The sequence below is a fragment of the Rhinoraja longicauda genome, chromosome 12 (assembly GCF_053455715.1).
Source record: "Rhinoraja longicauda isolate Sanriku21f chromosome 12, sRhiLon1.1, whole genome shotgun sequence".
NCBI lineage: Eukaryota > Metazoa > Chordata > Chondrichthyes > Rajiformes > Arhynchobatidae > Rhinoraja > Rhinoraja longicauda.
The window spans coordinates 15933479-15961070 of record NC_135964.1 but is presented as its reverse complement, the minus strand read 5'-3'; the positions used below and the strand labels follow the sequence as shown (position 1 = coordinate 15961070).

General features: G+C 42.0%; 1 protein-coding gene and 1 long non-coding RNA gene across 6 annotated transcripts in view; one reads left to right on the top strand and one right to left on the bottom strand.

The window, feature by feature from the left end:
- Nucleotides 1-16783, bottom strand: part of LOC144598749 (uncharacterized) — a 129971-nt gene extending 113188 nt beyond the window's left edge. Inside the window, exons 1-2 of the long non-coding RNA XR_013547892.1 lie at nt 16720-16783; nt 7803-7886 (exon numbers count right to left, since the gene is read on the bottom strand). This is a non-coding gene — a long non-coding RNA (uncharacterized LOC144598749). The remainder of the gene's footprint in view (nt 1-7802; nt 7887-16719) is intronic.
- Nucleotides 16784-18062: 1279 nt separating this feature from the next.
- The window catches only part of zbtb20 (zinc finger and BTB domain containing 20), a 230607-nt gene continuing 221077 nt past the window's right edge, over nt 18063-27592 (top strand). For 4 of the 5 annotated variants that reach the window (XM_078409123.1, XM_078409122.1, XM_078409119.1 and 1 more), the window contains exon 1: nt 19592-19847. The gene's annotated coding sequence lies outside the window, so the exon portion shown is untranslated. Of the gene's footprint in view, nt 18178-19591; nt 19848-27592 lie in introns of those variants that run through there. The other variant, XM_078409120.1, reaches the window with a different exon arrangement.

Below are 27592 nucleotides of genomic sequence, written 5' to 3'. Positions count from 1 at the left end.
TATTAGAAATAATGCAGTTTATGTGTAAATTAAATAGGTTAATACAAAACAAGCAATTATTTGATCTTATTTCATTAAAAAAAAAATACTTTGGGTAGAAATAAAGTAAATTAGAGAAAAAGACACTTTAGAAACCATTTTGAGTAAGTTTATTTGGTGCATTAAGATTTTTTCTAGTCATGTTCCTGCGGATCTTTTCCAACTAAATTTTGCCAGAATTCTTGGCAGAACTTTTTACAGGAAATAGGCTTGGTGGACAGGAAGTGTGAAGTTTCTAATGCATTTGAATCTTATACAGTAGTGGTTGCAACATTAGTTTAGAACAAACAAGTATATCTAACATTTCAATAAAATGCTGTGCATTTTATAATTGACTTTATATTGGAAACAGAGCGAGAAAGATTGAGAAGCGATTTAAATTCTTGAGCAGTAATGAACAAAAGTAGAATTAATTAACACCATCAGCACTGATTTCATGACATGGCTGAAGCCCTTGAAATAATGCAGAGCTCACGTGGATTGATAAAGGAAGGTAAAGCACATCTTTTCTACCTTCAGCACTTTCCACTTCTTTTGCCTCTTCTGAATCATTCTACATTATTATACACAAAAAAATCATACTGCATCACAACTGGTCTCTTTTCTCATCCAACTAATTGTTTCATTCTCTCATTAGGCACAGTTAGTGAAGGATATACTCATCCTCATGGCAGGGTACAAAGAAATCTAATGCAATTAATCTTGTAGGATAAACTATTATTACAACATATTACAATTCATAGCTTCTGATAGAGATCAGATAGAGATATTGACAAAAGCACAAAATTGGTCTTCTAAGAATAGTCATGCTGCCACAAGGGAAAATTGTTATTGAGATGATCGGTGAGAAGCCAAAGCAATTATTGTACTGTCTCAGTATTTCAGAAAGCAATACACTTTGAAAAACATTCTCTATCTTTTACCATAAGCTGCATAATATAAAAATGACGAGGGACCAACATTTCCATGCACCTTACAGCAAAATATTCTAGACAAGAAGCAGCGATATAAACAGTGAGCAGAACAGAAGTGGGACAGACTAATGGTGGGCCCATCTGCCATAGATACAGTATTGATGCATTGAACAACATGCAAAATCAGACCATGTTGGACACAGTCAGCGGGGTGGACACCCGTTGGAAGTGGGAGCAAACACAGAATTAATGTTTTGGGTTAAGGACCCTTCAACTGAATCGAGAATGTGAGAAAGTAAGAGAAGAGAAAGTGGAGAGAGAGGATGTAGAAGAGGCAGCGGGAGAGCTGGAATTATAGAAAAACAAGCAATGTATGCAGATTAGAGATCGAGTTGTTTCTTGAGCCTTCCTTGATCGTCAAAGTGACAGGAGTCTAGAAGGTTTTCTGACAAACAGTCAGCAAATCTGTATTTGGTATCTCCAATGGAGTGGAGAGCTGGGAAAGCTAGTCAGGGTGCTATTCATTGACTGCAGCTCAGTCTAAAATGCTATAATACTGAATAAGGTCATCTCTAAACTTCTGGACCATGCCCTTGCAGCCTCCATTTAAAGTGGCTTCTGAACTTCCTGGCAAGTGGACCTCAATCAGTTAAAATGACCTATAATATTTCCACCACCCACACTGCCAAACACTGGTGTTCCTCTGAGCTGTGTGCTTGGTCCCTTGCTCTTTCCCTATACAACTATCAATTTGTGACTAAGTATAGCGTCAATTCGATAGTTAAATTCACTGATGCTTAGCACGAACCAGCAGATTAAAGATTAGCTTCTTCACACAGTATTATAACACTGAGAGCAATTGCAATAAAACAAACAAATTAGATGGGGCAGAATTTGTTACTTGTGTCCAGGAAAGTTTTCTCAAGTAATCTGTAGATGACCCTGTGCTATGGATCAAATCAATCATCAATGTAATGGAGAAACAGTAGAAGAAGGAGCCTGCAAAGAGAGAGAGATTAAAGCAAGGACTGTTCCAGGTATCCAAATGAAGACACAGGTATATTTCAGGATCTTGTAACTTCCCATAGCTGCACCTTTAACCTGGAGAAAGTGAATCAAGTTGAAGGAGTTTGTTCAATGTGAGATCAAGTTTAATTAAGTGATGGAGAGTGGTGGTGGGGGACAACTAGATGGGCCTCAAGAACGAAAAAGGGGAGGGGGAGCAAGGGCGGAGCTGCGGGATACCGAGGAGACTTGTGCCAGGGCGTCATCTATGATAAAAGAAGGGAACCCTTCAGCTAGGTTCTAGCTCCCCCTCCCCCCATTCACAACAGGGACAGAGTCCCCCTAGTCCTCACCTTTCACCCCATCAGCCGTCGCATACAGCACATAATCCTCCAACATTTTCGCCACTTCCAACGGGATCCCACCACCAGCCACATCTCCCCATCTCCACCCCTCTCCGCAGAGACCGTTCCCTCCGCAACTCCCTGGTTAACTCATCCCTTCCCACCCAAACGACCCCCTCCCCATGTACCTTCCGCTGCAATCACGGGAGATGCAACAACTGTCCTTATACCTCCTCCCTTGTCTCTGTCCAAGGACCCAGACAGTCCTTTCAGGTGAGTCGGAGGTTCATGCACCTCCTACAACTTCAACTACCGTATCCGCTGTTCCAGATGTGGCCTCCTATATAAATCGGCGAGACCAAGTGCAGGCTCGGCGATCGTTTCGCTGAACACCTCCGCTCATTCTGCCGAGTCCGACGTGATCTCACGGTTGCTAAACACTTTCCTTAATCACCGTCTGCTTTGATCTGTCGTTTTCACACCTTACCCTTCCGTATCTCTAGGCTCCCTCTCCTCTGACTCTCAGTTTGAAGAAGGGTCTTACCCGAAACGTCACCCACTCCTCTCTTCAGAGATGTTGCCTGCCCCGCTGGGTTACTCAGCACTTTGTATCTATCTTCGGTGTAAACCAGCATCTGCAGTTCCTTCCCTCACAGCTCCAATAGTAGCAGCACTGTGCCCCTGCTACTCCACACACCCTCAATGTCCCACTCCTCTCTTCCCCGCACATATTGCTCCTGCCAGCTATGATTGATAAAGGAAGGAGAAAGAAGGTTTTAGGAAAACAGCGTAACAACATAATGAGCATATGTCACTTGGTTTTTATTATCTTCCGGCAAAACCTCTCAACCTCCATGGGTTTGCTATTGCTTCAATTTGAAAAGTTAACATCCTCGCACTCGTTAAAGGCCTCGTTGCTTTTCTCCTTAGTGCTACTATTACAGTTACTATATTTCAAAATCATTTATAAAATACACATCTGGGAATCAATGTACATTTTCATCTCTCCACTGAAACATTGTGATTAAATACCATGAGCTACCACTTTACACTGTTATAATACTCTCAAGTCTTTCTTTTGAATAAATATCACATACTGGTTAACAAATATAACTGAAGTGCTCGAACATGTAAAGAAGGAATAATAAAACACAGGTTGCTTAACTGCAGCTGAAAGTGATTCAGCAGATGCAGTAAATAAGATGGGAGAGGGAGGGAGAGAGAGAGGGAAAAATAAAGGTAGCGATTTTTATGTTTGGAGCGTTTACTGGAGAAAAGGGCGGCACGGTGGCGCAGCGGTAGAGTTGCTGCCTTACAGCGAATGCAGCGCCGGAGACTCAGGTTCGATCCTGACTAGGGGCGCCGTCTGTACGGAGTTTGTACGTTCTCCCCGTGACCTGCGTGGGTTTTCTCTGAGATATTCTGTTTCCTCCCACACTCCAAAGATGTGCAGGTATGTAGGTTAATTGACTGGGTAAATGTAAAAATTGTCCTTAGTGTGTGTAGGATAGTTAATGTGCGGGGATCGCTGGGCGGCGCGGACTCGGTGGGCCGAAGGACCTGTTTCCGCGCTGCATCTCTAAATCTAAAAATCTAAATCTAAACTAGTGTAAGTGGTAGCACGATGAAGTGGTCCAAAGTGCACCAGTTGTTGGATCTGCTCAGGCCAAATAGTTTTACATAGCAGAGATTTGTCTGCAGAAGTAGAGTTTAAAGGAGGGGCCACACTGAGCAGCTCCCAGCCAGACAACAATAACCCACTTCAGGCAGGGACACCTTTGATTAATTTGCAGACCTTCATTTCTTCATGACCCTTTACCACTGTACTGATCCCAACCAGAATTTTCCTCCAAAGTCCATAATACTTGCACAACTTACGACCCCCATCATTAGCAGATAAACTTTCTCACAAGTCATTTCCCCGATCACAGGCAATTTTGGTGACTCCACTTGCATTACTGAACTCAATCCATTACAGAAAGCCCAGTAAAGGTTGTAAACCCACCTCCAACTCAGTAACCACATCATTCCCTGCTCAGCAGTCACCCACTTGCTTAGAAACTCATAATCCTCACCAGAGGTGAGTACTAAACCCTCCCCTTGACACAGCAACACCAATCACTCAACCATCATTCATAATTATTTCCACAACACCAAGCTACACAGATTTTGATCGAAGTTAACAACCTCTATCAAACTCAACACAAACCACTGATGTTCAACTAACTCAGATTATCCCACCTTGTCTTCACAACCTGCAAATTTCCCCGCAACTCAGAGATACCATTCCTAAACAACAACTTGCTCAAGGATTGCACTCCAATATCTCCAATTTCCATCAAGATGAAACCTTGAATCGCCAACACTCATATGGACTAAGGGTTGTAAAAAAGGAATCGCAATAGGTATTCAATGGTCAGCACAGACATAATGTGCTGAACAGCTAGTTTCTGTACTGCATGATTCTTTGACTCCATCACAATATACAGAAACTAATCTGAGGACAATATATTGGTTATTGGACTCTTGATGACACCACGAGACTACAAATAGAAATGTTGCTTCTGTTAAAATTGCACTTAATGGGTATCCTGGGTTGAATAATCTTGTGCACAGTGTAAAATTACTAATTAGATTCATCAAAAACATCAGCAAATGCTGTTCGGTTCCCATTAAGAGTAGACTTTCAAACATCCTACGATTCTGGAAGTTAAAATATTGACTGCTGTAATTATTCAACTGACAACACCCCACAGGAAACTAACTCCTTGCTAACTTTTAAATTTGGATGTGCTTAGCAAAGAAGAACTGGCTGAGCAATGAAACAAACATTTCAAATAAGGAAAGATTAAAAAGGTTACAGATTGACGTACAGGTATGTAGGTTAATTGGCTGGGTAAATGTAAAAAAAAAAATTGTCCCTAGTGGGTGTAGGATAGTGTTAATGTACGGGGATCACTGGGCGGCACGGACTTGGTGGGCCGAAAAGGTCTGTTTCCGGCTGTATATATATGATATGATATGATGATATGATTGAGGTCCACAAAAGACTAACTAAGAAGATTTAAAAATTAAAGAACCATGGGACATAGACAGTACAGTACATCGCAGACCATTATGCCCATAATGTTCACCGGACATAATGCCAAGATAAACTAATTTCCTCTGCCTGCTCGTGATCCATATCACTCCATTTCCGGCGTATTCATGTGCCGATCTAAAAGCCTCTTAAATGCCACTATCATGTCAGCCTCCACCATCACCACTGCCATTGCATTCAACATACCTTGTGAAAAAGAAAACTTGCCATGCACATCTCCTTTAAATTTTGCTCTTCACACCTCAAAGTTACGTCCTCTCGACTTTGAAGTTTCCACCCTGCGAAAATGATTCTGATTGTCTAACATAGTTATGCCTCCCATAATTTTATATACTTCTATCAGGTCTCCTCTAAGCCTCCAACCTCCAGTGAAAACAATCCAAGTTTGTCCAACTTCACCTTATAGCTACTGTCCTCTAATCCAGGTAGTCTTCATGTAAACCTGCGCCCTCTCTGAAGCCTCCACATCCTTCCTGTAATGGTCCAACCAGAACTGCACACATTATCGAAATGGGGCTGAACCAAAGTCCTATAAGGCTGCAACATAACTTCCTGACTCTTATACTCAATGCACTGCCCTGTGAAGGAAAGCATACCATATGTCTTTTTTACCACTCTATCTACTTGTGTTGCCACATTCAGGGACCTATGAACTTGGACGCCAATACCTCTGTACATTAATGCTGTTAAAGGTTATATACTCACCCCTTCCATTCAACCTCCAAATGTGCAACACCTCACTTTTATTTGGATTAAACTCCATCTGCCATTTCCCCTCCCCTTTTCAGGTAGTCCATCTATATCCTGCTAAATACTGGGGAGAGAGAGAGGGGGTGAAGGCGAAGGAGAGGGGAGGTGGGAGGGGAATGGGGGAGAGGGCGGGGGGGGAGAGGGCGGGGGGGAGAGGGCGGGGGGAGAGGGCGGGGGGAGAGGGCAGGGGGGAGAGGGCAGGGGGGAGAGGGCAGGGGGGGAGAGGGCAGGGGGGAGAGGGCAGGGGGGAGAGGGCAGGGGGGAGAGGGCAGGGGGGAGAGGGCAAGGGGGAGAGGGCAGGGGGGGAGAGGGCAGGGGGAGAGAGGCCAGGGGGAGAGAGGCCAGGGGGAGAGAGGCCAGGGGGAGAGAGGCCAGGGGGAGAGAGGCCAGGGGGAGAGAGGCCAGGGGGAGAGAGGCCAGGGGGAGAGAGGCCAGGGGGGGAGAGGCCAGGGGGGGAGAGGCCAGGGGGGGAGAGGCCAGGGGGGGAGAGGCCAGGGGGAGAGAGGGCAGGGGGGGAGAGGGCAGGGGGGAGAGGGCAGGGGGGAGAGGGCAGGGGGGAGAGGGCAGGGGGGAGAGGGCAGGGGGGAGAGGGCAGGGGAGAGGGGACTGCTGCACCAATGCAGGAGTGGTTTGGGCCTAACATAGAAAATAGGTGCAGGAGTAGGCCATTCGGCCCTTCGAGCCTGCACCGCCATTCAATATGATCATGGCTGATCATCCAGCTCAGTAACCTGTACCTGCCTTCTGTCCATACCCCCTGATCCCTTTAGCCACAAGGGCCACATCTAACTCCCTCTTAAATATAGCCAATGAACTGGCTTCAACTACCTTCTGTGGCAGAGAATTCCACAGACTCACCACTCTTTGTGTGAACGGGTCCACTTGGTCTAGTTAATCTTAATCTTCCAGATCAGCCCACATGTGGTTGACATTATCAAGTGCCTTACCAAAGTCCAAAAACAATATCCATTGTCCTACGCTCATCGATCATCTTTGTCACCTACTCAAAAAACATAATTAAGTTTGTATTGTAAAACTCAATTTAAGTTTGTATATGATCTGCCATGCTGACTATCCCATCTCCTTCTTAATCTTAAACTACCCCAGCACATTAGTATGCTGCATACTGATCTCATTGTTGTCCATATCTTTTTCCTTTGCGAATTCCGATGCAAAATATTCAGTTAGTATCTTGCCTATATTCTCTGACTCAAAGCACAAATTCTCTCCTTTATTCCTGGGCAGTCCTACTTTCGACCTGGTTACCCTATTGGTTTTAATGGATGTATAAAAAGTCTTGGGATTTTCCTTAATCCGACTCGCCAATGACATTTCATGGCCCCTTTTGGGGCTTCTAATTGCCCACTTGAGTTCTTTCTTGCTTGCTTTATATTCCTCAAGAGCACCGGCTGATTTAATCGTTCTAAACCTTACGTATGCTTCCAGATAGAATTTGCTACATTTCCAATATTTCACATCTTCACTCTAACATTTTCCAAAATAACTTTAATAAACAATAGCAATTCAAATGAGGGAAATGACTGAGTACCAGTAATTTATGGTTTGTGGTATTCTATTACCTGTACCCTTTGAGGTTTCAGTCAACCATGTGGATACAACCACAAGTAATTACGTGACATAATTACATACATTTATGGTCCTGTTGACAGTCTTTGATTGTAGTGACAGATATTGTTGAGTGACAACTCTTAAGCGAGCAATATATCTTCAAGCCTACAAAAAAGAGAATACATATTTAAAGAGCAGCCAGTAAAATACCTGTTCCTCCAAATAGAGACATACTATCTTGTTTAAAACATATTTACTGCTGTATATTTTAAAGGAACGTATTCCAAATTGATGTTATACAATGCCTTTATTGCTGACCAAAAGATTGCTATATCTTGCCAGGTTGAAACCTGAAAGGAGCAGAATATGTTTCAAAATCATGGTTTATTTCCTAATGTTTAATAGTTAGCTTGGAAATTAATCTTAAAATCTGTGCCTCTGCAACCAAGATGGAAATTGATCTATATTTAAATATATATATATTTTACATTAAATTTGTATGTTAGAAGCTTCTGGACACACTGCCAGATGGACGAACATTCTAATCACGGGTAAGCTTGTTAATCTTCCAAGAAGAAATTACTTAAGGTATAAATATATCCTTTAATAGTAAATCAAACTTTATGGAGTTATCATTAAACAGCTGACCTTCCAAATGGAACTGTCATCTTCTGACACCGGCAGTTCAAATGCCATATTTTCCTTTAAAATGGCCTCAGCTTCAAAAAGATATTGTGGCCATATTCAGAGGCCATTTCAGTTGGCTAACCTGAATAATATAACATCCACCTTTAGATAGTAAGGTTTTGAAATGTTACTTTAAGGACAGATGGATGTAAAATATAACATATTATGTTGCGAGGAAAGAAAGACAGTCGAAAACTGACAGTTAAAACGTCACATTAGAGGCAGTGTTATTGCCAAAACATGTGCTATTGAAAATTGTACAGTGAGTTATTTGCACCTTTTATAAATAGCCTATTAACACTTTCTGAATATTTTATTATGTAACCATGTGTTGTTAATGGCTAATTAATCAAGTGGACTATTGCACAATTAGATTCTGGAATGCAGATGATTAATGTAACCATCTTCAAACTGGAACAAATTGCTTTCGCTAAAAAATTGAAGTATAATGTACTTGACAAATAAATCTAAATGTATACACAATACTGCATTTCAACCCTCCTAATTTTATCCCTGCTTTAGCCCCGTTGTCAAAACAGTGGTAATTGTCAGATTGAGTGCCTGGGAAAGAAATAAGCTATTTACTATGGGCTTATTTTATACATGTTATAACAATGTGCATATTTCTACCATTCCATTCTTATCATATATAAAGGCAGGTAGTGTAGGATATGCACTGCTGTTCATTCTGCATCTACGGTGATAATAGACAGCTTTGCAGTTTGAGCATATGGTCTTTCTTCAACCCAGAACACCACAGAAATAAATACATTATTACAACATTTCTAATTTTCCTACATTTGGGCATTTCATGCCAGTGTGTATTCTCCATGTAAACAAAGAATTTCAATGATAATAACCACCCTGTTTGATATCCCTTCAATCACCTACCCAATATAACTTTATGATGATTGGGGCAGAAACAAATCCAAAATGAAATCCCACATCTTCTCATCCATCTGATGTTTCAAAAGGTTTTTTTTCCTATCTTGTGAAGTAAATCATTAAATTCTCTATCAATGGCCAATTGTTTTTGTAAAGTCTGCATCGTACTTTAAACTTAACCTCACTAGCAGCCAACGCAACATCAAAATTTTCAATCACTATGGGGGCGGCACAGTGGTGCAGCTGGTAGAGTTGATACCTCACAGCACCAGAAACCCAGATTTGATCCTGACCTTGATTGCTGTTTGTGCAAAGTTTGCCCATTTTGCCTGTTCCCTCCGGGTGCTCCGGTTTTCTCCGACATCCCAAAGATGCGTGGATTGGTAGGTTAATTGGCACCTGTAGGCCAAAAGGGCCCCTACAGTGCAGGGAGTGGTTGAGACAGTGAGATAACATGGACTTAATGAGAATGAATGATCTACGGTTGGTGTTGACAGTGGGCTGAATGGCCTGTTTCCATACCCTGTCTAAACTAAACTAATGCTATAGTTTTACAACTTCAATCCTTTACGCAGAGTTTCCACTTTCAAACAGACGACATGAACAGATACTCAATGCCACACGGGGGATGTAGTTTAGTTTAGAGATAGTGCAGAAAGTAGAAACAGGCCCTTCGGCCCACCTGGTCTGCGCCGATCAACGATCCCTGCATAGTAACACTGTCCAACACCCACTAGGGACAATATTTAAGTTTATTAAGCCAATTAACCTGCATACCTGTACGTCTTTGGTGTGGGAAGAAACCGAAGATCTCAGAGAAAACCCACGCAGGTCACGGGGAGAATTCCAAACTCTGTACAGGAAGCACCCGTAGTCAGGATTGAACCCGGGTCTCCAGCGCTGCATTCGCTGTAAGGCACCAACTCTACCGCTGCGCCACCGTGCCGCCCTATAATTACTATAATAAAGCTGTTTTGAAATTCAGAAATGCCATGAAAATTGCTGAAAATACTCAGCAAGCCGGACAGCATCTATGGAGTGAAAGGAAACGTTAAAGTTTCAGATGAATGACATTTTTTAAATCAGTTCTGATAGAAAATCATCAACAGTAAAACGTTAACTCAATTTTTCTCTCCATACATGCCGAGTATTTTCAGCATTTTTCATTTCATTTCAGATTTTCTAAATCTGCACTGTTTTGTTTTTTTATACTATATATTAATCGAAGCTACAATTAGTTTGAAGAATGTGATTCAGTGCTGAAGAGAAATTAGCCAATTGTTAAGGGTCCCGATCTATTTCCTCCAGAGATGCTGCCTGACCCACTGTTACTTCAGCATTTTGCATCTATCTTCATTTTCTTAGTGGGGGGGGGGGAGCATTTTAATCTTAATAGGCCACAGCATAAATGGGGAAATATTAAGGGTTTGTTTGAAGAGAATTACAATCTCCATGGGAAATTTTAATCTATGTATTGATTGGACATATCAAACTGACAAGGGTATTATCAAAGAGGAATTTGTGGAATGTAACAGAGGTTGCTTTTTAAAGTAGGACATTGCAGAGCCTACCTGGGAACAGGCTTCAAATTTGGTCTTATGTAATGAGGAAGGATTAATAAGGCAAAGAGTGGTTAAAGATCCCCTAAGGGGTAGTGATCACAATATTGTGATTGTAATTGATTTTATTAGCCAAGTATGAAAACAAAACAAGTATGTAAATCATACGAGGAATTTGATTTGCCATACAGCCATACCAATATGCGACTTCAAGTATAATAATCTGAGGAAGAGGTTATCTAAGGTAAACAAGCTGAGAGACAGGTCAGTAGATCATTAATGGCAGATATACAAACAGACGGTCCATAATTCACAGCAGGAATTCACCCCAATCAAAGAGAGGGATTCCATGAACAAGAGGCATAATCCTTTGGTTAACAAAGGAGGGAAAGGATAATGTTTAACTGAAAAACATGCAATCAAGGGGTAGTGGTACTTTTTAGGATCCAGCAACCAAAGACTAAAAGGTTCATCGGAAGAGAAAAAATGAATTTTGAGAGAAAACTAACATGTAATACAAGGACAAACAGAAAGGGTTCTCTAGATAAATAAACAGGAAGAGGGCAGCTAAGGTAAATGTGAGCCTCCAGAGAATGAGACTGGTGAATTAATAAGAGCAAATAAAGAAATGGAAGATATGTTGAATACATCTTTTGAAACAGTCTTCACCATGGAGCACATTGCTAATATCTTCAAGATATCAGACAGGCTACTGGGCGGAACAGTGGCACAATGGTAGAGTTGCTGCCTTACATTGCCTGAAACCTGGGTTTTATCCTGACAATGGGTGTTGTCTGTACGGAGTTTGTACGCTCTCCCCGTGACTGCGTGGATTTTCGCTGGGTGCTCCGGTTTCTTCCTACACTCCAAAAACATACAGGTTTGTAAGTTAATTGGCTTCAGTAAAAATTGTAAATTGTCCCTAGTGTGCGTGCTAGCACAGGGATCGCTGGTCGGCTCGGACGCGATGGGTCGAAGGGCCCGTTTATTTTTTATTTTATTTTATTTTTTAAATTTATTGTGCAGGAGGAGGCCATTCGGCCCTTCGAGCCAGCACCGCCATTCCAATGTGATCATGGCTGATCATTCTCAATCAGTACCCCATTCCTGCCTTCTCCCCATACCCCCTGACTCCGCTATCCTTAAGAGCTCTATCCAGCTCTCTCTTGAATGCATTCAGAGAATTGGCCTCCACTGCCTTCTGAGGCAGAGAATTCCACAGATTCACAACTCTCTGACTGAAAAAGTTTTTCCTCATCTCAGTTCTAAATGGCTTACCCCTTATTCTTAAACTGTGGCCCCTTGTTCTGGACTCCACCAACATTGGGAACATGTTTCCTGCCTCTAACGTGTCCAACCCCTTAATAATCTTATACGTTTCGATAAGATCTCATCTCATCCTTCTAAATTCCAGTGTTTACAAGCCTAGTCGCTCCAGTCTTTCAACATATGAAAGTCCCGCCATTCCGGGAATTAACCTAGTAAACCTACGCTGCGCGCCTTCAATAGCAAGAATATCCTTCCTCAAATTTGGAGACCCAAAACTGCACACAGTATTCCAGGTGCGGTCTCACTAGGGCCCTGTACAACTGCAGAAGGACCTCTTTGGTCCTATACTCAACTCCTCTTGTTATGAAGGCCAACATTCCATTGGCTTTCTTCACTGCCTGCTGTACCTGCATGCTTCCTTTCAGTGCACTAGGACACCCAGATCTCGTTGTACGTCCCCGTTCCTAACTTGACACCATTCAAATAATATACTCTGTCTTCCTATTCTTACCACCAAAGTGGATAACCTCACACTTATCCACATTAAACTGCATCTGCCATGCATCCGCCCACTCACACAACCTGTCCAAGTCACCCTGCAACCTCATAGCATCTTCCTCACAGTTCACACTACCACCCAGCTTTGTATCATCTGCAAATTTGCTAATGGTACTTTTAATCCCTTCATCCAAGTCATGCTGGACTTGTCTGGGCTGTATCTCTAAACTAAACTAACCTACTTTCATGTAACATGGTAGAACTACAAAAAACCCCAATAACGGGATAAAATATTGAACCCATTGATAAAATATGAAAGCTATAAAAGTTGACACGCTGCATTGACCCAATTGACTGTGCAGCAGGGTTTTCAAGTGCCTGCAGAAGTAGTGGACCCATTAGTTGAAAATTTTCATATTTTACTCAACTCCAGGAGGGTACCGGAGGATTGTAATAGTGTTCTGCAAGGATCAGTGCCGAGACCTCTGTTGCTTCTCATCTGTTCATATACTAAAACTCTCGTTTGTTTGTTTGCTTGTGACTGAACTTCAGCCAAAACTGTACAAGATAGTGCGACATTTTTAGGCCCACCATAATTCACCGTCGTCGCTTTAATGGTAAAAATGGTCGTTTTATTGAAATTGGTGTTATATTTTTTAAGTTATTCACATTATAAAGTTTTTAAAAACCAGCGCATGCGCAGTTGGGGCCGGTCCTCACGTAACATGGCCGCCAGACCAGTGCCTACACTTATGTAAGATGGCCGCCGGGTGACTGCGAGTGCGCAGTTGTGGGGGAAGGTCATCATTTTTGTTCAGCTCCCACTTCCCACCAGACGCCCATTTGGTTCCGCGGCCCAAGTGGGGGGAGCGTCACCGCTCCAAACCCTGGGCGTCTCCATCATGGCCGCGGCTCCGGCCTGGAGTCCCTGCCCAGCCATCACCGCTGCCGCCGCTCCAAACCACGGGCGTCTCCATCACTGCTAAGCCCCAGCGCCCCGCTGATCCATCGCGCTGCCGCTGCTGCCACTGCTGCCACTGCTGCTTCTCCTTCCCGATCTAAACACCGGGTGTCTGCATCATGGCCGCCGCTCCGCTGAGCCATCACACCGCTCCCGCTGCTGCTCTAAACCCGGGGCGTCTCCATCATGGCCGCCGCTGCTCCCGCTGCCGCTCTAAACCCCGGGCGTTTCCATCATGGTCGCCGCTCTGAACCCCGGGCGTCTCCATCATGACCGCCGCTGCTCCCGCTGCTGCTCTAAACCCGGGGCATCTCCATCATGGCCGCTGCTGCTCCCGCTGCCGCTCTAAACCCCGAGCGTCTCCATCAAGGCCACCGCTGCTCCCGCTGTTGCTCTAAACCCCAGGCGTTTCCATCGCTGCCGTCGCCACTGAGCCCCAGAGCCACAGCCCAGCCATCACCGTGGTCGCTGCTCTAAACCCCGTTCGTCTCCATCGCTGCCGACGAGCCTTCAGCTCCCGCTCATCATCACCGCTGCTGCCGCCGCTCTCAGCCACGGGCGTCTCCTTCACCGCTCAACCCCGGATTCACCGCCGAACAGTTAAAGGTCAAACTAATTAGGCCAGGCGGACCCGCTGGGCCCAAACCCCTCCCGCATTCGTGCAGCACCCGAACCCCCTCCACTCCCACCCCTCCTCCCTCTCTCCGCCCCCCTCCCCCTCCCCTCTCCCTCCCCTCTCCTCTCCTCTTCCCCCCTCCCTCCTCTTCCCCCCTCCCTCCTCTCCCCCTCCCATCCTCTCCCCTCCCATCCTCTTCCCCCCTTTCTCCTCCCCCCCCTCCCTCCCCCATCTCCCCCCTCCTCTCCACCCCTCCTCCTCTCCCCCCTCCTCCTCCTCTCCACCCCCTCCTCCTCCTCCCCCATCCTCTCCCCCCATCTCCTCGTTCCCCTTGGACCATCTCTGACATCTTCCTCCCCTTTCTTGGTCTCCGTCTTCATCACAGGAGATAGACTGTCGACTGGCATTTATTTTAAACCTACTGAATCGTGCAACTATCTAGACTACACTTCTTCCCACCCTGCCTCCTGGAAAGACTCTATCAACCTACTCCCAATTCCTCCATCTATGCTGTATTTGCACCCAAGATGAGAGGTTCCACACCAGGACATCTAAGATGTCTTCATGCTCTAGGGAAGGGGGCTGCCCTCTTCTATCATAGATGAGGCCCTCACATGTGCCTCCTCGGTATCTCGCAGCTCCGATATTGCTCTCCTCCCCCCTCTCACAACAGGGACAGAGTCCCCATCGTCCTCCCCCTTTACCCCATCTGGCATCACATACAGCACATCATCCTCCAACATTTTTGCCACCTCCAACGGGATCCCACCACTAGTCACATCTTCCTTTCTCCACCCCTTTCCATTGAGACCGTTCCCTCTGCAACTCCGTTAACTCATCCCTTCCCACCCAAACCAACACCTCCACAGGTACCTTCCCCTGCAACCACAGGAGATGCAACACCTGTCCCTATACCTCCTCCCTCGACTGTGTTCAGGGACCCCGACAGTCCTATCAGGTAAGCAGAGGTTCACTTACACCTCCTTCAACCTCATCTATTGTATCCGCTGTTCCAGTTGTGGACTCTTATACATCGGCAAGACAAAGCACAGACTGGCCGATCGTTTCGCTGAACAGCTTCGCTCAGTCCTCTTTGGCCTACGAGATCTCCCGATTGCCAAACACTAACTCCCCTTCCCATTCTGACCTTTCTGTGCTTGGCATCCTCCATTGTCAGAGTGAGGCCAAACGCACATTGGAGGAACAGCACCTCATATTTTGCTTGGCAATCCAGCGGTATGAATATTGATTTCTCCAACCTTGAGTAACCCTTGCTTTCCCTCTTTCCCTGTCCATCCCCCACCTTAGTCGTCGTACTAGTTTCACCGTCGTCCTGTTGAGTTCCACTGTTTGTGTAACTCGTTATCACCTTCCCCACAGCCAACAATGGACCATTGTGGGCTCTGCCTGTCCTCGATCATCATTGCTTTTTGAATTTCTTTCATTCATTTGTTCTAAATATCTTCTGTATTTCACTTTCCCCTGACTCTCAGTCTGAAGTAAAGTCTCGACCTGAAACGTCACCTATTCCTTTTTTTCCCAGAGATACTGCCTGACCCACTGAGTTACTCCAGCTTTTTGTGTCATTCTTCGTTGTAAACCAGCATCTGCAGTTCCTTCCTACACAGTCTGTTCCTGTGCTGTGCTGTTCTGTGTCATATCCTTTCCATATTATTCAAGTCATGGAATACACAGTGCTCTCCTTTTCATTTCTTTGAAATACACTTGTCTGATGTACTGATTGGGAAGGGGGTGTCAAACATAGAGGTTATGGAATTCCCATGGTTTTCTGGTAACTTAGATCTAGGGATAGATTACCCTTGTCATTTTCGCAGTGCTTGAGTGGTGAAGATATAAAGATGGAGAGAATGAAAAAAGAACTTGCAAAATTATTAAAAACCTAACTTCCACCTCTTATTTCTTCCTCAGTACAAATGATGATGCTAAATCAAGAAACTTATACATTGACTTCATTGTTTTTCAATAGCCAACGTATTCAAAATTAAATGCTATATTTAAAATTGAATGAACTTTATTTCCAAACACGTGTTAATCTGATCCAGTTATATGTTGGCAGAAATCTGAAAAGAGTTGCAATGTTTCTTGCGCACAAAAGGCTGTTCAATTATTTATAAAGTTTGTCACTTGCGGTCCTGGTCGCCATATTAAAAATAAGCAACCCTGTACTTTGTTCAGAAATTCAATATGGCAGTCATGTAACTAAAAACATTTGATAAACAGATTAGCTTTGAGACTTCATATCAGTTACTGTAACTTAATATATACTGACTTATTTTTTCAGTAAACAAGTTGGCTTATGTGATACATTTCTGGTAAATATGCCACAAATGTTAATGTTTTAGCAAGTACATCAGGCACACAGGGCATATTATGATAGTTATTATCATTGCATTTGTTGACATCGGAAGCAATCAACATAGAATTAAAAATAAACTGTCAAATGCATAGTAGTAAATAAAAACTGATATAAGCATTTTTGTCGAAGTTGTAAATGCTGCATACCTTAAGTTCCAATCAGCTGCAACACTTCATTCTCCACAAATGTAACCTTCATTATTGGATCCTGAAAGGAAACGAAATCGATCTAAAATTGTGCGTTCAGTTGGACAAAGAACAAAATGTAATCATGGACTAGATCGTTATGCCAATGTTAAATAGACGTTCCCATGTATACCGAGTTATCTAATTTGATTTATTTTAGTTAGCTTTTATGATAGAGTTGAAGAATTCAGTTTTAAGACATTTGACTTAACTTTTATGACAAAGTATTAAGAATTCAGTTTTTAAGATATCCACAGGTGGAATTTTCTTTTGCTGACTTCAGCAGTTATATGGAAAGGCTACATTTACAATTCATATACAATGACGCATTATTTTAAAAGTTTGTGATTTGTGGAATATTTCAAGTTTAAAACAAAACTTCATGATACCTCGTTATAACAATATATTTGAACAGTTACATCCTGATGCAGTGAGAAAACTCTCCATGACGACAACCAGTGGAGGAACTGCGGTTTGCTTTACAAAAACCGTGCAAATTTACTTAAAATAAATTGGTTTTACAGGCTACTCGGCGAGGTAACTTTCCCATTTTTTAGGAGATAGATTTTTAAAGTAGTTTCACGCCGTGGGGACAATCAGGAACCCACTCTGAACATTACTCTCCTCTCCTGCACTGCCAAAGTTTGCATTACACGAATGCACTCACTACTATGCAACCCGCCTGGGTAACAAATAACATCAACAATTGAGGGGGTTTTCAACCATTTAAAAAATCAGATGCAGAAACGAGGATCTGCAGATGCTGCTTTGCACAAAAAGACACAAAGTGCTGGAGTAACTCAGCGGGTCAGGTAGCATCTCTGGAGAATATGGATAGGCGATGTTTCGGGTGTGGGACCCTTCTTCGGACTTGAAAGGATTTCCTGTCATATAAAACCAGCCTGAAATGTGGCAAAGAATTACCACTGGGACCTGATATTTTGAAATGTTCACCCTGCTCCCCGACATGGCCTTTGCCCCCGAGGCTTTATAGAGAGGGGGGTATGTTGAAGGTGGAGGGAAAGAGAGAGAGAGAGAGAGAGAGAGATAAAACTCCATTCATTGTGTTGGAAAGAACTGTTGATGCTGGTTTAAACCGAAGATAGAAACAAAATGCTGGAGTAACTCAGCGGGACAGGCAGCATCTCTGGAGAGAAGGAATGGGTGACGCTTCGGGTCGAGACCCTTCTTCAGACTGAGTGATCCCGACCCGAAACGTCGCCCATTCCTCCCCGGAGATGCTGCCTGTCCCGCTGAGACTGTTGCTCCTGCATGTTTGTGTCGATCACTCCATTCACCCTTCGCCACAAATGACCCGGGAGTCGCGGCCGGAGCAGGAGTCCCGACACCGTTTGACGTCACGGCCCAACAACGTCACCGGGCGCCACTGACCCGCCGCCTCGCGCCTCACAACAAACGGTAAGTTGTGGGCGCGAGATCTCCCGCGCGCCTGTTCGAAACCCAACGGCCGGGCACGAGCGCGGCTCCTCGCTCCCTCCCTCATTCTCCCGCCCGCGGTCTCTCTCACTCTCACTCTCCGCCCACAGTCTCTCACTCCCCGCCCGCGGTCTCTTTCACTCTCACTCCCCGCCCGCAGTCTCTCTCACTCCCCGCCCGCGGTCTCTCTCTCTCTGTCACTCCCCGCCTGCCCGCGGTCTCTCTCACTCTCCCCGCCTGCCCGCGGTCTCTCTCACTCTCACTCCCCGCCCGCGGTCTCTCTCACTCTCACTCCCCGCCCGCGGTCTCTCTCACTCTCACTGCCCGCCCGCGGTCTCTCTCACTCTCACTCCCCGCCCGCGGTCTCTCTCATTCTCACTCCCCGCCCGCGGTCTCTCTCACTCTCACTGCCCGCCCGCGGGAGGTGGAGGGTGAAGAGCGGGATCCCTGCCATCGACGACGCGCCTCTGTCTGTGTGAGTTAATCCCGCACAATGTGGCAGCGTCTGTCTCTCCCCTCACTTCAACCATGAGTGAGTGATAAACCTGCCCGCGGGCAGTACAGTGGCCAGAGACAACCTCCTCCTCTGCTTCTATCCCGCCTCACTTCTTCCCTTTCCCCCTTACAATTGCATCTCAAAAAATAGGGCGAGGAGGTAAATAAACACAACTGAACTCTCCGGCTTGAGTGAAAACAGTTGTCTTTTAGCCAATGCCTACAGGTTTATTTTCCTCCTGCCGCTTTACTTCTAACGTTCAGGGTTGCAGCCTGTCGTCGATTAGCGGATAACGGAGCTGGAGACGGGTTAACTTTTGAGGAGTGTTGATCTCACTCAGTCTACCTGTTTTGGCTTTGTTCTGCCCGAGTGTGATTGAGGCCTTTTTCTAGTCTCTGTCTGTCTCTCTCTCTCTCTCTCTCTCTCTGTCTCTCTCTCTCTCTCTCTCCCCCCGGGGGAAATCGAGTGAGCAGGCCAACAACGGATTTCAGGCCGCTTTATTTATAATCTGACACCTGCCGCTTTCGAGAGCCGTCGGGGAGGTGGGTGGGGAAGGAGAGATGGGGGTGGTGAGAGAGAGAGAGAAAGACATTACACAAAATGCGTAGAAACTAAAGCGGCGACGGATGGGGGGCGACGTCAACCTAACTTGCTGCCGGCACCAGTCAGGCTGAGAGCAAGGCACTGATTGACGCGGCCGGCGGCCAATCAGCCGCGCCGTCCCGTTGACGCACCATGGGGGTTGGCCAATGGGAGCACGTCGCCGGTGGTGGACGTGTCTCTCGGCCAATGGTGAGGGAGGGGCGGGTCGGGCCGGACGGGGGTGGGACAATGACGAATCGGCGCCTCCCCCTGGCCGCACATGATTGATTCAACATTAATGCTGATGGACGGCGGCTCCAGGCAATCGATGCGTGGGCTCTTACATAATGGCAACTTGGACGGGTTTGAAGCCAATCAATCCAGTCTGCTGGACTATTAGTAACCAGACCGTGGGTGCGATGTTGCACCAATCCGTGTAATGTCGGGGCGGGATGTCTGGTGATCATGTTAGGTTGTCTTTTGTGTATACAGAAGATGGATACAGTATTCAAAGTGTCCACTTTGGAAATGTGTTTTATTTCGGGAAATATATCCCTGTGTTTGGCCAAGTAAGGTACGTGACTTTTTGAAAATGCCAGTAGTAACTCCAAATAATTTGGACACTTGTGTTTTGTTCGCTTTGATGATCATGAGCAAGTGAAATTTTGGATTAATTTGCGACTTCTGATGGTCGCTTCAGTGAATTATGGGTTTGTGAAGGCTGTATTAATCCGGTGTCTGTGTCGAGTGCCCTCTTTCCCCATACTTCCCCCTGGCGGCCCCTATAACGTCCTCGGGGGCGGGGGGACAAGGTGATTTCGATTTGAGATGGTATTGAGGGTGCAGGACTGATCATTAAACAATGTCAGGTCTAAGTGGTAATTTTAAATTCCTTTGTTCGTTTGGCATTCGCAGTATCAAGTTTTTATTTTTTTTAAACAAATCGTTGTCTTTGGTTTACGGAGAATATTTCTTTGAGAGAAAATGCCAATAGTTCAGTAAAAAGTCTGGAAGTGCATTACCAGGCCCCAGCTGCTGGAGACAGTTTTTGTTCATATTCTTTTCGGTTGTCGTTTCTGAATTAATTTCATGAGAGGAAGGGGTGGCCAGTGTGGTAAAGGAGTTGCGAGGGGTGGGGGTGGTGTTGGTGGTCGTGCTGGAAGGCAGGTTTTGTTTTTGTTTGTTAACTACTTCTGGTCAATTCTAACTCTTTGATCTGATTTATTTTGGGGCTTTTTGCTCTGTATTGTGCAACTATCCATTTTTTTCCTCTAAATTATTTTCAAGTTCGCATGAAGCAAATAGTCTTTCCATTTGTTATCACTTAGTCAGTTTATAAACTTGTAGGAAACTCGCATTGGCTGATAACATTCTTAAAATTATTTGATATACAATGGTAAACCTTTACAGTAGTTAAATGTCTTATTCGTAAACCAATCATTAGATGTTGATGTAAAACAAATACTTAAAAATAACCCAGTGAAAACTTGTACATTATTTCCATGCAACCATTTAGTGTTTTACCATTTTTATTTATGTTTTATAATTTATACCTAGGTTGTTACATTTTTTAAGAAATTAAAGTGATTAAAATGGCACCATATTTCATCATCTGTTTTGCAGAAATATTTTTAGGTATTGCCATGGAACAATGTGTGTGAGGGCTCATTATTCTGAATGTTCTGGAAGAATTCAAGGTTGCTTGTTATTTTGTTCTCTGTCTATGGTGCATATTTTAATCAACAAAAGGAGTTGTTAACTGCAAACATCTCGATATTATCTAACTATTTTATGGACTTTTTCCAGTTTGTCAGTTATTCCAGTTTGTCAGCATAGCTACAGTTGAGTATGGTCATAAGAATAAAAGTTGTTTTTGGACAACATTGGAATTTTATTAAGGCACTATAAATCGTTTTAAGGTGGCATGGCTAATGAGGTGAATATTGAAATTTGATATGTAATGGCATTGGAAACTTATAAAAACAATCTTTAAAGAAAGTATGATCGGATTTTAAAATGGAATGTCAGAATGGTTCTATTTCTTGATTAGGGGTCTGCTGTAAATGAATACCGTTTATAGTATTTAGTCTGTACTATGAAATAAATAACTGAATGGTGAGAAAAAATCTAGTAATAAATCTAATTTTTAAATATGCCATCCACAAGTTAACCGTTACTTCATCATTTGATTTCTCAGAGCTCTAGCTCAACAAGGTTTAATACATTTATATCCTTTTTGTACGATGGTTCTCCAGTAATGAGGCCTTGGATTGTATTAGAAAACAACTGATAGATTAATGCCTCCCATACAACCTTTCTGCGAGCAAACACCTGTTTCCAGGTTAAGGTGATTTTTTTCTCTCTGTCTTGCATTAACACTAATATACAGTCTGGTGATATTGCTGAATTTGGGAGCAGATCTATTTTGTGCACAGGGAAATAACAGTTCAGCATGATAGTTTGTATAATTTTGTGATCTAAAAGTTTCTATTTAAAGATGGATGACACAACAATCCATCTGTTTTACTAAAATCACAATTGAAAAAAAATAGAAGAGCTGGATAAACTTTATTTGAATTTTGGTGTTCATCTGTGAGTTAATTTCATTTGACTGTTGTAGATCTTTAACAAATCTATAATTTGGTAAAAAAAATCTTATTTGCCTCTTGAAAGAAATCTTCAAATGCATATTTAATTAAAAGTTTTTTTTCACGCTTTCCCAATGTAGGAAATAATACACTATTAAATGCTACATACAAATAATACTGTACAGTATTTTTACACCATCAAGTTGCCCAAACGAAATTTCTGCCTATTCCCTACATTTTATTGAACATTTGAAAAGCTCCCTTGTGTTGACATAAAGTTTGACTTGCACCCAGCAAGTAATGACTTTTAGAATTTTTCAATCTACGACCATTGTTTGAAAACTACTGTTTAACATAAATTTGCTCTTACATGCTTTGATCTATTAATGTAGATTATCAATATTGAAAGTTATTTTAACTAATAATTTGGATACACTGAGCTGAGTTTCATGTGCTTAAGATTGCTATTAAATCACTTGCTGCTCATAATGTTTACAGATGCTTGTCTTTTGCAAATTACATTTATGATTAGGTGGTAATTGCTATTGTTTAATACTTTCAGATTAGGGGTTTGGGGAAATATTCTATTACAATTTTTTAAAAATTTATTATCTAGATAGCTATTTACTAAAAAAGGGAATGCTTTGAACTTTTCATAAGTTTGACAATTAAAGCAAAGGTTTGTCACCAATGCATGGGTATCTAATTAGCATATAATTTGAGCCATCTCACATTGTGTTGAAAACATTGGTTTTGAAACATTGGTTTTCAAATATTTTTCTTTGTACATGTGGTTTTAGAAAGTAGGACAAAATGTGTAGGAAAGAACTGCAGATGCTGGTTTAAATCGAAGGTGGACACAAAATGCTGGAGTAACTCAGCGGGATAGGCAGCATCTCTGGAGAGAAGGAATGGGCGACGTTTCGGGTCGGGATCACTCAGTCTGAAGAAGGGTCTCGACCTGAAACGTCACCCATTCCTTCTCTCCAGAGATGCTGCCTGTCCCACTGAGTTCTGTGTCTACCTTTTAGGGGTTTTAGAAAGTAGTGGATGAGTGAGATGAGAAAGATACATATTTTGTTTCAGGGAATCAGTTTCTTTAAAAATCTATGCACAACAAATGCATTTCTGAAAGCCTCAAAGCAAGTTTGTTATCATAACTTGCAGTTGCATAAATTGTAGTACTTGGGTAATGGCAACATCTGTGCTTCAACTTCTTGTATTCTGTTACTTCAAAAATAAAATGTTAATTAAGGTAATCCATGCATCCCTGCTAGATTCTATAAATCGCATGTTTGCCAGATAGTTGGATTTTCCCTTTTTCGTAGTATGTTTTATGATGGAGAGTATTTCCTATGGTAAATATTTTTTAACAATGTTCCTAAATTGTTATAATGATGTTGGAATATACCCTGCAGAATATTTGATAACTGATTTCCACATGTGAAGGCAGTGGTGCAGATTGTAGTTTATATTTTAAACTTGGTTTTCAAAGTCAGATTTTATCTCGTATAAAATTTATTGTCCAAATGGTAATCAGTTGGCCACATTCTGGGTGTTGAGAATATTTTTGTATTTAAAATGCACTTTATTAACATTTTGATCATACCATTTTATTTGCTTCACATCTTTTCCTACCAACTTTCATTGAAAGATGAGTTGTTCTCTATAAGTATAAAATACAGATAGTAAATATTGAATTTACACATGGATTCTTGCCCTTGGAATGTCCCAAGACTATGGTCCTGAAATACTTTTGAAATATTTTCTGTCACAATGTGGGGAAAAAGACTAGTTTATATGATCAAGGTCCAACATACAGGAAATAATTAAATGTCCAATTAAAATCTTTTAGTGATACATAGGTTAAGTATGTTTGACAGAACATTGGAAGAAAGCCTTTGTTCTTGAAGTAACCCCATATAATTTTTGTTTGTGTTCAACTGAGGGAAACAATGGGTTATTGGTTTGATATCCAATCAGAAAGTGGGCATCTTTATCAGTGTAGGATATGCCAGTCTAGAGTCTGCTGTGTGACTTAACTTTGGAATCTGAAAATTAAGAATACTGTCACAGAGCCAACTCTGAGATTTGGTGTTGCACATTTGATTTAGTATTTGAGAGCAATGATTTACCTTTGATTTAAAATAAAGAATGCATTAGTGTTCATTTTTTTGTTTCATGTATTTCATGAAAACCTAGAAGTGATGTCGAGTAAGACAGAATTTTATAGTTGTAAATAAAGCCATATTTTATTCATTTCAAAAGCAGAGTATCAGTGACTTTACCATTATTGTGTTGGGACAAGAAATCTGTATCTTGCCATTTAAGATGTTGCTGGTTTGGAATATTGAAGTGGATGGAGGAGATTGGGGCGAGAGTTTCCAACGGGAATGCGATTGCAGTATATATTTTTTATTTTGCAGGGGTGGTAAACTTTTTAAAATAAATCGAAAGTTATATCTATATCAGAACTTGATTTCTTGCTTTGGTAACAGGTACAATATTTCCAATTGCAAACATTTTTCCCCATCCATGAATATTCAATTTTACAATCTGAAAATTAACAGCCCTCATTTTTGGTGCATTTCCAAACTATTCCCTTTTTAATTTCTGATCCCTAGGTTTTCTAATAGAAGTATGATGCATATATATATATAGTGTGTGTGTGTGTCTATACTTCAGCCTAAGCCAGGAGAAGATGTGAATTACGTGTAAACTATCTTCCATTGTACATTGCATTTAAGAAGCTAATTTGGTAGACTCCATTTGAGTTTAATTACAGTTGTTATGAAATCCATTTGATCTTGCCCAGAAGAATATTTTTCTTTATTCAGCATTTTCATATGTTAAATAAAGTTGAACAGGCAGATTTAATGTTCTGATGAAAATGTGAGGTTATCGGTATTGTTTTTAAAACTGTGGTGTATTTCTTCAGGTTGGGAGAGTAAACAGAAAATAGAACATTTTGTTTAGTTATTGATAGTTGCAAAGCACCAAGATCATTTAGGGAATAGAGAGCAGAGGCCCAATGTTGTCAGCAAATATTCTATCAGAAAATCAGAACCTTTAGAAGGAAGGGAATATTCTCCTGGAGTTCTGCCCAAAGTTCTGGATTCATCATAAACACAGCCAATTCTTTTCAACTGGTAGCCCAATTTTAATTAATAGATAATCTCCCTTGGTTCAGCTATGCGAGTCCAATTCATATAATTTAAGACATGCAAAGGCTCCAAAGTAAGCAGTAAACATACACGATTATTCTGTCAACAGAAATTTTGTTGAGAGTTTAAAAGGAGAATTTGCTCTAGTTTAATTGTAGGAAAATGTTGCACTGGGGGAAAGAATTCCATGCAACAAACATTTGTAACCAGGGATTATGTGGAATTATGGGCCAGATTTTTCATTTATAATATCCTTGCATGTAGATTATTTGCCACATTTTTACTCTGTTCTATGCTGTGTAAGTTCCTAAGTTTTTCTGTAGGCAAGGATGATGGTATAATTGGAATAACAATGACATTACTACTTTCAGCATTCCTTGTGGTTTCTGATAGACTTCTTGTGCCTGCAATATATTATTATAGTTATGTATATATTACGTATAGTTCTATATTACTAACCGTGTGACTTTTTTGAGGTTTATTGCCATTTTAATTAATTTACTACCAGGTTTTACCACAGGAGGCCCTCAGTCTTCTTTGTGTAAATATTGACACTTGCTGTGCTGGACCATTGGCTCTTCATCTTAAGTTTGTTCTTTTGACAGACTGAAACATAAACAATTTGAGCAAACTTAAGAGCTAAAAGTACTCTGATTTTTTTTGTTTCAGTCTGGGATGGATATGTTTTAATATAGGCTGCACCTGCCTCAGAAAATATCTCAAACTCGCATGTTGATTCAAACAGAATTGAGTGTGAAATCCATATAGTATAAAACATTTGTTAGACTGTTTACTATTTTTTATGAATTATATTTCAAGTATGAACAAATCATGTTCTAAGATTACAATGAAGCATTTAAACTATTCTTATAGATGTTTAACTTTAGAAAAAAAGTGTGTGTATATATATATATATATATATATATATATATATTACAGCACATTTCGGCTAGAAAAATATCTGCTGGAAACATTGTCATCGACATCTTGGTGATTTTTGTTATAAACTAAGATTCAAAGATTGTTTCATAAATACTCTTTTTTTTGCAGTGAACATGAAGAATAATTATAGTTCAAATGAAAAACCTGTCAATTACCAAGTTGATGGGCGGTGGGGGGAGGAAGGAAGGAAGATTGTTCATTCAATTACTGGTGTTTACAAACTTGTTATTATCAAACCATAGATCTTAGAATGCCAGAAGCTTCCTGAAGGTAGACATAAAATGCTGGATTAACTCAGCGGGAAAGCAGCATCTCTGGAGAGAAGGAATGGGTGACGTTTCGGATCGAGACCCTTCTTCAGAAGAAGCTTCCTGATAGGACTAGCTCACTGACAAGATATCTTTATCACGTTAACATTTACTGAATTAAATCATTGAGCAACAAGTGATGAGAATATGCCTTAAAACAATGTGGTTTGTAATTCACTTCTGCATTATTTTCTATTAGATTTTAAAATGTAGCTTTGTACCAATATACAGCATTCCACCAAATCTCTACTCCTTTCCACATAAGTTTAGGATTAAATTTTGATTAAAGATAGTTCCTGGGCAGTTCATTTTCAGTCTGAAGATTAATGGCATGCTCAAGACATACGCTCCTTTTAAGAGCAACTAGATCTATTGGTGCAGGGTGAGTCTTTGGGACTAACAGTCTGTTGGTTGTGCAGTCTGAAGGTTAAAAATTGTATTCAAAATGGAAACAATGTAACAAAATATGTAATTGAATTCTCTGATATTGATCATGTTGAGTCAGGCAAACTATATCAATCGAGAACTAAATTAAATGTAGGAAATGAAACTAATTTAGAAATGTCTTTTACTATCGCAGGTTGTGAATTGAAGTCTTGCACTTCACAATTTGAATATTTTCTTTCTCCACTGTCAATGCTTGATTGTGTATTTTTACTTTAAGCTTGTTTTCTGGCCTTCTCATTCTTATGTCGGTGAATTAATCCATTGTCCTTTCAACAAAATGTCATCCCATCTGAGAGCAATACAGCATAGATGCAGCCCCTCAGCTGAACTCATCCACACCAACCAAGTTGCCGAACTGAGCTAGTCCCAAATGGCTGTGCCCGACCTGTAGTGCCCTCCATAAATGTTTGGGACAAAGACCCATTATTTATTTGCCTCTGTACTCCACAATTTGAGATTAGTAATAGAAAAAAATCACATGTGGTTAAAGTGCACATTGTCAGATTTTAATAAAGGCCATTTTTATACATTTTGGTTTCACCATGTAGAAATTACAGCAGTGTTTATACATAGTCCCCCCCCCCCCCCAACACATTTCAGGGCACCATAATGTTTGGGATACAGCAATGTCATGTGAATGAAAGTAGTCATGTTTAGTATTTTGTTGCATATCCTTTGCATGCAGTGACTGCTTGAAGTCTGCGATTCATGGGCATCACCAGTTGCTGGGTGTCTTCTCTGGTGATGCCCTGCCAGGCCTGTATTGCAGCCATCTTTAGTTTATGCTTGTTTTGGAGGCTAGTCCCCTTCAGTTTTCTCTTCAGCATATAAAAGGCATGCTCAATTGGGTTCAGATCGGGTGATTGACTT